This window comes from Suricata suricatta, chromosome 15 (genome assembly GCF_006229205.1).
Source record: "Suricata suricatta isolate VVHF042 chromosome 15, meerkat_22Aug2017_6uvM2_HiC, whole genome shotgun sequence".
NCBI classification, from domain to species: Eukaryota; Metazoa; Chordata; class Mammalia; order Carnivora; family Herpestidae; genus Suricata; species Suricata suricatta.
Window position 1 is genome coordinate 27,463,174 of NC_043714.1, and position 7,024 is coordinate 27,470,197.

The 7,024-nt window shown below is 38.0% G+C and overlaps 1 long non-coding RNA gene across 1 annotated transcript in view; it reads right to left on the reverse strand.

The window, feature by feature from the left end:
* LOC115279103 overlaps positions 1-6,634 on the reverse strand; it is a 28,526-nt gene extending 21,892 nt beyond the window's left edge. Inside the window, exon 1 of the long non-coding RNA XR_003903210.1 lies at positions 6,572-6,634. This is a non-coding gene — a long non-coding RNA (uncharacterized LOC115279103). The remainder of the gene's footprint in view (positions 1-6,571) is intronic.
* Between the last annotated feature and the right edge of the window lie 390 nt (positions 6,635-7,024).

Sequence of the window (7,024 nt, forward strand, 5' to 3'; positions counted from 1 at the left end):
GTGAAAGTTGGCACCCAGTGTCTCTGTGGACTCCCTCCTGGAGGGCCACTCTGCAGTACTGCTTGAGTCTTTAAGATTCATTAAAGATAATTATTAAACCCAGAATACTGGTAGAGTAGATGCAGAAAAATGCTCGTCAGAGTATTGTTTATGATTTTTTAAATGTCAAAAAAATTAAAAGTATTTGTATTATGCAGAGCTTACACATTATGGTTATGAAGAGCATTCAGTAACCAGAATCTTATTTTATAGAACAGAACCACAAACTATAAGTAGACTATGATTACAACTCTGCAAAAAAGAGCATAGAAAAAAGAAGGAAACATTAAAATGCTAACAAAGGCTGCACTTGGGTAGTAGAACAAAGGGTGATTTTTTTTTTTGCCTTTTTCTCCACATTCTGTGAAGGTGATTACATAATTTGTTACTCAGATTATTTAAAAGAATTGTTAAGTACTTAACAATGCGTGGATTCAGCAGGCTAGAATAAAGATCACTTTAAGCCAATGAAGTGACACATAAATATGGACAAAGTCTTGACGGGGTCCTGCTTTTGTCAATTCCCCAGATTCAAGAGGCACAGAGAGGTGACTTCTATCAGTGGGCAGAGTCCCCTTACAAAGAAGCTTTACTCCCATCCTTCAAAGGAAAGAGTGCTTGCCTGACTTCTCCATCTAGCTCCATCACTTCCTCAACTCTTCACACAACCTGGAGTAAAATTTAGCCGTTCAGTTTATAAGTAGGAGTGAAAAATATTTTACTCTTTAATTTAGAAAACAGCTAATGCACATCAGAAATTGCAAAGCTGTTTTTGAGAAAACCAGATGCAGTCAACATAAAGAGGTAGGAAGAATATATGACGATTTGATACCATCATAGGCAAGCCTGGTTTCGAGGGGAAACCCTTAAAACTAGCATTTAAAAAGCCAGTAAGAAGTAGAAGTCGAATCTGCAACATAGATATAGTTGAAACCCAAACTTTATAGACAAGTGTTGGTATAAACAAAAACTGGATTATAGACAAAAATCAGATTGACTTGGATGAGGGGGATGGGAGAAAGGGGGTATTTTGGCTTTCCAAAGTGGACTGGGGTTTCTATCTGCAGCCTTTGTGGCTTGTTCTTCTTAAGCATGTTATGTAGCTATAATTTATATGTGTACTTGGAACACAATTTCAGATTTAGAGATTATCAAAAAGTTCTTGCTTTCTCCCCTTGCTTTAACAAGAGTTTTCTCCTCTTGCTTAAACAAGTTTACTCTTGGATGATTATTGTTTTCCAGTTCAATACAAACTTTTGTTTAAAAGATTATTGTAGTTACAAGTAACCATGAATAGATTAATGTAAATTTTATATAAAATGGTGTTTAAAAATGTTTTTTTGGCCTTCTAACCCACATGTCCCTAAATAATTCCGTCAAAAGTTTATATTCACTTCCCAAAAGTGAAAAACAACACTTTGGAAATTCCAGCTGGTATGTTTTGGGCTCATCAATATTATCTGGATATATTTGGAACAAAGACAGAGGACAAATAACATTCCCTGTTCCATTTCATAGTCCAATCATGTTCCATATAGATATATGATTGTAGGAGTTCTTTGTTAATACAGATATAAGAAATTCTTCACGAAGTAGCCAATTGGGTATAATAAACCATTTATCCATGTCTCATTCCCACAATCATTTCTTTGACAAGGAGTACAAAATACTTGTTTGCAGAATATATCTTTTCAATGTTTTTAAAAATTCCTCTTCTCCTTCCTTATGTAAGCAATTCTAATCAAATTTTCTCATACCTTAGGCGCAACAGTCAACCTACCCCCATAAAAATCAACAGACACACAGATTAGGGGCTTCCAGTTTTTTCCAATGGTCGGTCCCATGATCAGGACTCTAGATGTGGTCTACATCAATTATGTAACTAATGACCATGAGGAATCTAGCAAGTACAGGTTTGTCATTCAACTGGTTCAAATAGGAGCCAAGTCCTCTGGACATGATTCACACATGGATCAGGTGCTTTATTCACACCTGCTTTTAACAGTAATCCTTCTTAATGTTCTAATTTTATGATGTAACTTTAGTAATGAAATTGACCTGGAACAACTCAAAATTATGTAATTAATTACATTCAGCTTCATTTCTAATTACTGTTTAAACTCAGCCTCTCAGCCTGACGCCTCAGCAGAAATCTGGTTACACAGTGGCAGGCAGGGGTGGGTGGAGAAGCCTTCTCAGCTTGCTGATACGTATGGACTCACTAAATACATACATTGTATTTATTTTTGTTAAAACGTCTCAATTAGTCAAGTACATACCACTTCCTTAGACGTGGGCTTAGAGAAGTTAGAGAGCTGGGGATAGAGAGTGGAGGGAACCCCCTTCACCAACGCCTAATTACGCTTCCCTCAGCACTCATTTTAAAATGGTTTAATTGGTGTAATTCTTTTTAATGTTCCTGTGGTCACATAAATTTGGTTTATGTTGAATTAAAAAATTAAACAGGTTTCTTTACCATAGAGTTTCTTGGTCTTTAATATGTTAATTTATGTTGTGACTCTCCAAGAGATGGGATATAAAATGGGTCCCAAACTGTTCTGAACAAAGAACAGCCTCTGCTTTAACAACAACAGCTTCATTGAGGTACAATTTCCATGCCATGAAATTCACTTGTGTTAAGGGTACAATTAGCTGATTTTTAGTGAACTTAGAGTTGCACAAGCACTACTAAAAATCCGAGTTTAGAACATTGTCATCACCTCAAAAGCACCCCCTGGGCTCCTTTGCCATTACTTTGAATTCCCACCTCCAGCTCCAGGCAGCCACTAATCTGTTTTCTGTCTTTATGGATTTGCCTCTTCTAGAAATTGTACATAAATGGACTCGAATAATATTTGTTTTTTGTGTCTAGATTCTTTCACTAAGTATAACGTTTTTGAGGCTCTTCCATTTTGTGTCATATACTAGTACTTTATTTCTTTTTATCAACAAGTAGTATTCCATATGAATAAACCTTTTTTTTTAATGTTTTATTTTTTGATACAGAGAGAGACGGAGCATGAGAGGGGGAGGGGCAGAGAGAGAAGGAGACACAGAACCGGAAGCAGGCTCTAGGCTCCGAGCTAGCTGTCAGCCCAGAGCCCGACGCAGGGCTCGAACCCACGAACGTGAGATCTGACCTGAGCCGAAGCTGGAGGCTTAACCGACTGAGCCACCCAGGCGCCCCCCTCTTTTTTTTTTTTTTAATCCATTCATGAGTTTATGGGCATTTGGATTGTTTCCCCCATGAATTTTGGCTACTGTGAATAATGCTACTGAACATTCATGTACAAGAGTTTAGGTGGACATATATTTTTATATGTTTACTTATTGGGTGTATATGCAGGGTTTTATACTTAAGATTGAAGTTATGAATGATACAAGTTTAACTTTTTAAGAACCCCCTGAACCGTCTGCAAAGTGCCTGTACTATACTGCATTCCCAGCTGCAGTGTCTGAGTTCCAATTCCCCTACATCCTCATCACCTAGTCATCGTAGTGGTACATGGTGGTGTCTCAGTTGTAGTTTGCTTTGATTTCTGATGATGAATAATACTGAGCAGCTTTTCATGTGTTCACTGGTCATCCATATATCTTCTTTGCTTAAATGTTTATTGAAATGTTTTGCTCATTTTAAAAATGGGCTATTTTCTCTTATTATTGTGTTGCAAAGGTTCCTTGTAGTCTGGATACAAGACCTTAATCAAATATGGTTTGCAAATATCTTCTCCCTTTGTGGCATATCTTTTCACTTTCTTAATGGTCTTTGTAAGCACAAATATTTTTAATTAAAAAATTTTTAATGTTTATTTTTGAGAGAGAGAGCGAAAGAGAGACAAGAGTGTGTGCAGGGGAGGGACAAAGAGAGAGGGAGAAACAGAATCCAAAACCCAGAGCTTTGGATTCTGAGCTTCGGAATCTGAACTGTCAGCACAAAGCCTGACACGGGGCTCGAACTCACAAACCGCGAGATCATGACCTGAGTTGAAGTCAGACGCTCAACTGACTGAGCCACCCAGGTGCCCCAAATATTCTTGATTTTGATAAAGTTTAATTTGTCAATTTTTTTCTTTTATTGCTGTGCTTTTTTTGTCTTATTTATTAAAGTCATGATGATTTTTTTCCTATTTTTCTTCTAAGAGTTTTATAATTTTAACTCTTGCATTAAGATAAATGATTCATTCGGGATTAAATTTTGAGTGTGATGGGAGGTAGGGTTTTAAATATGTCTTTCTGCATGTGGAGATCCAATTGTCCCAGCACCATTTGTTGAAATGACTATCCTTTCCCTATTGAATTGCCTTGGCACCTTTGTTGAAAATCAATTGAGCATAAATGTAAGAGTCTTTAATATGTTAATGTATGTTGTGAATCTCCAACAGGGAGGATATAAAATGTTTCCCAATGTTTTTAACAAGGAATCCTACCTCCTCCCCCTACTCTTTGAAACAGGCTTCACAAAGGTTCTCACTGCTGTCCACAGAATAAACTTTAAGGAATGCTTCTCTAAGGTGCTCAGGGCTCTAACTTTTACTTGCAATTTTATTGCTCATTTTTAGAGGCTGAGAGGCTCAGGGTTGTATCTGAAGCTGCAAAACCAAAGACATAATTTCTAGTAATATGCATAATTTCTAGTTATAGTAAGTACAGTAAGACATCTCATTATGCAGAAATGTATGTAAAGGCTGCAGAAATACTTGTTACTGAATTAGGTCCATATTTTATACATATACAATAATAAAAGGGAGTTTTCTTATAGGCTAATGGAAGGAAGTATCAAAATTTTGCAATTGTGTGTTAAAATCTTTAGTGCAATGCATCTTGCTTGATTGATCATGACATCTGATAGGAATAAACTTCAGTATTAAGGTGTTAAAGACCGATTTGTGTACACTTTAGCATATATAAACACATACACACATATATATGCACACGCATACATACACACACACATATTGGAGGTATATCTTTTCCTTTATAGAACCAGTAGGTTTTTGTCTTAATGTTCTGCTTTAACCAAATATAATGCAAAATGTTAGATAATTGCTTAAGTAACCTTCTTAAAATGACAATACAATCACTTTGGCATTGTATTATACAACAATAAAACCTTAGTACAAAAATAAAAGGTGAAATTAAAATTAGTATCTTTTAACCACTTTGTATTTATCTGCAGAACAAGAAAAATACAGATAAAGGTCAATCAATGATGAGAGAAAAAAATGTACAAATACTTTGATGGGGGAGAATGTATCATCAAATCTGAAAAGCAGACCAAATAAGCTTTCTCAGTGCTTTGCTCACAGAGCTTGGTGAACGTTACACACCTACTAATAGGCAGATGATCCCAGTGAATGCCTAAAGTTCTGGAATCCTCAGAAAATGACCGAATAAGCCAAACATACAAGTGTTCAGCCAGTGCACACTGAAGTGCGATCAATTACCTTAAACTGACATGTTGGCTTTCTAATCATGCCTCCTTCTGCTAGAGCTTTATCGGTTCTTTTTTTTTTAATGTTTATTTATTATTTCTGAGAGAGAGAGAGAGAAAGAGAGAGAGAGAGAGAGAATATGAAGGAATGAATGAATGAATGTGAGCAGGGGAAGGGCAGAGAGAGACACATACACATTCCAAAGCAGGTTCCAGGCTCTGAGCTGTCAGCACAGAGCCCAAAGCCGGGCTTGAACTCTTGAACCCTGAGATCATGACCTGAACCCAAGTTGGATGCTTAACCAGCTGAGCCACCCAGGCACCCCTATCAGTTCTTTTTAAAAGCATAATGCTGCTTCTGAATATTTAAGATGGCTTTATCTTGCCTTATACATTAAGAAGTGACTGTATCCAGAAGTTTCCAAATATGTAACAATAGAAGGTTAGGTTTTTTTTATATTCTATTATGCCAAACAAAATTTATAGAAAATATATTTTCTTGGAAAACTTTAACCATGTTTAGGGCAGAATTTAGGATGTAAAGCACCTCCTCCCTCCGTTTGTCAGTGTTTGCGACCATCTAGTTTTGTTTTGAGGTTTGTTTACTTTTGAGAGACACAGACAGAGTGTGAGTGAGGGAGAGGTAGAGAGAGGGGGAGACACAGAATCTGAAGCAGGCTCCAGGCTCTGAGCTGTCAGCACAGAGCCTGACACCGGCTCAAATCGGGAGATCAAAACCTGAGCCAAAGTCGAGCGTTAACAGGCTGAGCCACCTAGCTCCCCCCGCCCCAGTCCACTTTTTTTCCACTTTATTTTTTTAAGTAACTTGAGTGTTTATCTTAAATCTCAAAAGTTTTTTCACAAATGGATGTTAGTAATTTAGCAACTAGTTTAGGAAAATTTACTGGTATTTTATTATTTTATTTGTCACCTGAAACCACGCTGGATATTTGCTCAGTATTTTAAGGCTTTTTTTCCCCCATGATATTTGGAAACTTCCAGGCTACTTCTCCCTAAGGAGGCCATTTACAAATTTTGTGTTGAACTGTTTCTCTTTGGCCTGTGTGTGTCAGTTTCTTCTCCTGGCTTTTTTATGCTTACCTGGGAAGCCTGTCGTCGAAGGAGGAGTGCGGTGCGAGGGCTGTACCAAGTTAAACACTTAGAGCTCTGCCCCCTGAGACCTTGTCGACCTCCGGCGCGCGGTGGGCGGATGTTGATGACGTCACAGCCCTTATGCTCTTGCCTCTCTCCTGGTTAAATCCTTACCTCAAGGCTTTGCAGCTGTGGGCAGGTCGTGGATGGGGAAAGTATGGGTTTTAGCAAATATCCTGCAACCTCGTTCTGCTCTAAGAGGAAATCTCTTTTCAGCCCGGCCCCCAATTGTGCTACAGGAGATAAAGAAAACTTCCCTCTCATCTGCGCAGCTGGAGGGTTTCAGAACGAGTGGGGGCAGAAGGCTGATTAGAGCTTGGTGCAAACAGGAAGCCATTCCCCTGGAGCTAGAAATGAGGGGCAGGAATTCACATCTTTCCCATGAGTATCAAAGTCTTGGAG